Source organism: Brassica oleracea, chromosome C5 (genome assembly GCF_000695525.1).
Source record: "Brassica oleracea var. oleracea cultivar TO1000 chromosome C5, BOL, whole genome shotgun sequence".
Lineage (NCBI taxonomy): Eukaryota > Viridiplantae > Streptophyta > Magnoliopsida > Brassicales > Brassicaceae > Brassica > Brassica oleracea.
The window spans coordinates 44,471,252-44,474,282 of NC_027752.1; the positions used below are offsets into that span (position 1 = coordinate 44,471,252).

At 34.0% G+C, this 3,031-nt stretch overlaps 1 long non-coding RNA gene across 1 annotated transcript; it reads left to right on the top strand.

The window, feature by feature from the left end:
- Positions 1–452: 452 nt before the first annotated feature.
- LOC106294265 lies at positions 453–2,764 on the top strand. The gene is made up of 4 exons (XR_001260798.1): positions 453–505; positions 955–1,091; positions 2,069–2,252; positions 2,370–2,764. It is a non-coding gene; the product is annotated as an uncharacterized LOC106294265 (long non-coding RNA).
- Positions 2,765–3,031: the final 267 nt, after the last annotated feature.

Consider the following 3,031-nt stretch of genomic DNA (forward strand, 5'->3'; position numbering starts at 1 on the left):
GTTGTACTTCACCGTTAAACATGTACTAGTACTTCAATATTAGAGTATTTGTAACATCATTCTTGTTTTCACTCTAAAAAAACGTATACATGTTTCAATAATATTCTATTTTCACTTTGTATAGATTAAAAAGTAGGTTTACTCTATAAATAAAGTAATTGATTTATTTTTGGTTCATCATTCTATTTGATATTCTAAGATAGAGTATTATTGGAATATAACTCAACTCTATAGTAAAATTATTACTATATTATAACAAAAAAAATAATGTGAGAGTGTTCCTCTTTTCACTCTTAGTGAAAAGGTACTAAAACTACTTAGATTTACGAATTGTTTATAAGTTAACTGGTCATGTGATACACTTAAATAAGTAATAACTAATAACCAACGATGAACTTTATTTGTCATTATTTATGAGGTGGTTACTAAAGTTCCTCGATCTTTAGTCGCTTGTATGCTCGATATTTTGGTGGAGATTTGAAAATCATATCCATGGAAGGATACGGTGAGTCAAGTACTTCTTACATTTCATGTTTTGAGACCATATTTTTTATAAGTGAGTTAGTATGCTTTGTTGATTCAAAACTCAGATACGGAGATTTTTCTAAGTGAGTTAGTATCCTCGGAATTTATTTTGTTTGATTCAAAGACATTTTGTAAGCAAACGGTTATTGGTTTATATATTTGGTAAAAAAGTTTACTGAAGAATATCCTAGATTGTATTGGTTATTTGATAAACTATGTTGCCTATTGCCAATAGCTACTGCGTGTGAAGGAAATATCCGTACTTGCTCTTTGTTTATCCAAGAACATTCTCTCTTATCATTCCATGTTTCTCTGTAATTAATCTCTATATATGTTAGATTTGTTCTCGGATCGCTCATGTTTTTTTTGGTTATTTACTTTTTGTCCATTATTTTGATAAGTATCTCGGTTATTCTGTTTTGTTTGCAGATTGTCCCGGCTTGATTTCCATTTGGATTTTGTACAGTATATAAGTTGACGAGCGTTGTGAGAGGACTTCTTTAGATTCTCTGCACCAACGAGTACCAAAAGAGCAAACCACAAATCATTGGTCTGAGAAATATACGGTATGTTGCCATGTGGAAATAAAGCAATGTAATTAAGGTGGACCCAAATAGAGCTCTCGAATTAGATCATCGTGTACTAACTATTGTTTTGATGAGGTTGACAATATCCTAACTAGTTGTTTATCCCAATCCTACAAAAAGGTTCAAGCATAAAAATATATTCCCTGACATGATTGCAACGGTACAAGGCCAAGATTTAGGGGGCTGTAGGCGGTTTTTAAAAAAATTCAGCTAAAATTTTTTTGGTAAATTTGGAGGTCTACAAAAAAATTTTGGGGTTTTTTTCTATGTAATTTTTTCCAAAATTTTTGAGGGCCTAAGACCAATGTTTCGTTAGGCTTTGCCCAGGACCGGCCCCAGATACAATGAAAAAGCATAATAGTGGTTGGTGATTTTGTTAATACTATTTATTTAGTGGGGAAGTTAAAACCTAAGAAAAGACAGTCAAAATAATTACTTTGGCTGAACTGTCAATCTCTATTGTGGATACTGGACAGACATCCCTTTGGACATTGACGTCCAGACACAAAATCGATTAGCGGAGATGCTACAAGTTTACTTTGAATGATAAATTTATGTTGAAAAGAATGGTTGAGCCAAAATCAAGATAGGATAATCTCGTTCACATTAATATTGTTTGTTTGTCGATGAAAGAAATATATATGTATATATTCCACACTAAAAAGTTCTTTAAAAGTATGTTAAGAATTGTGTAAGCAGTTAATATTCTTGGTAACTTACAGTACAGATAATATAAATCCCAACAAAGAAAATAGAGTGATTTACGGTATGGGTCACTTTTCGACTTTGTCTACCATGCTAGGTCACTTTGGGCTCTTGAGACACATTCTGAGTGGGAGAATACTATAGTACCCCTTGAAAAGCAAACCATAGAGAGTTTAGTTAGATTGGGTTTCTAAGCGGGTTTGGGTTTTGAAATTTGAAATCCCATATTTTTTTTAATTTTTTATTTTCAGGTATTTTCATCGGGGCGCGAGAAGAGATAGGGAAGCGTTGCCATTTTCAGATTAAGAAACTTTTAACTTGCGGCTCCGACGAAGGCGATAGAGAGATAATTTGCGAGGTTAATCGAGTGGAGAGCTTCTGTCAATTCCGAGATGACTACGAGGCGTAGACGGCCAGGGAAAGAGCATGTGGGCGGTGAGTGTCCGATCAAACCATATGCTTGCTGTTTACTGTTTTTAGGGTTTCCGTGATTTTTGTGGGTTTATGATGGAGTGAGAAGTTGCTAATTATGATTCCTTACTTCGTTTGCAGAGGAGGATAATCCCGGCGGGCGCGGTTCTAGATCTATTCAAAACTCCCATTAGGGTTTTAATTTGTAGATTAGGGTTTCATTTAGGGGTGTGGTTCTAGATTTCCAAGTTCTCTAAGTTTTTTTCTGGTTTTTGTTTGTTTTACAGAGATGGCGCAAACTGAAGAGGGAGTAAAAGGTCAAAGCTTGTTGCTAGTTTTTGTGTTTTGACAAAATTGTGGTCGGATGTACACCAACACGTGTGTACATATGAACAACCAGGATTTTGTTCATGTGTACACGCGTGTATATGTACATAATAAGTAATGTTGATATGAGTATTCTTGTTGATAAGTTGGCATGTATATGTTGTGTTTGTTGGTGTAGGAGCCGGTGCATATGAACAATATCCATGTGTACACCGATGTAATGATATTCACATGTACACAAAAATGTAAACTTTCCAAGAATATAGCAATACCAATCTACTCCATTGCAAATTCAATTTTATTTTTTATTCGAATACTTTCTACATTGAGAACCATTTAAAACATTATTATAAACTGGATCACATATTTCATTGATGGGGTGGATTTATATTGTTTAAACCAATCATCTGTATAGTGAGTGAAATAAGTGTACACAAGGGAATGTGCACATATGGACATTAGAAAGAGTGTGTACA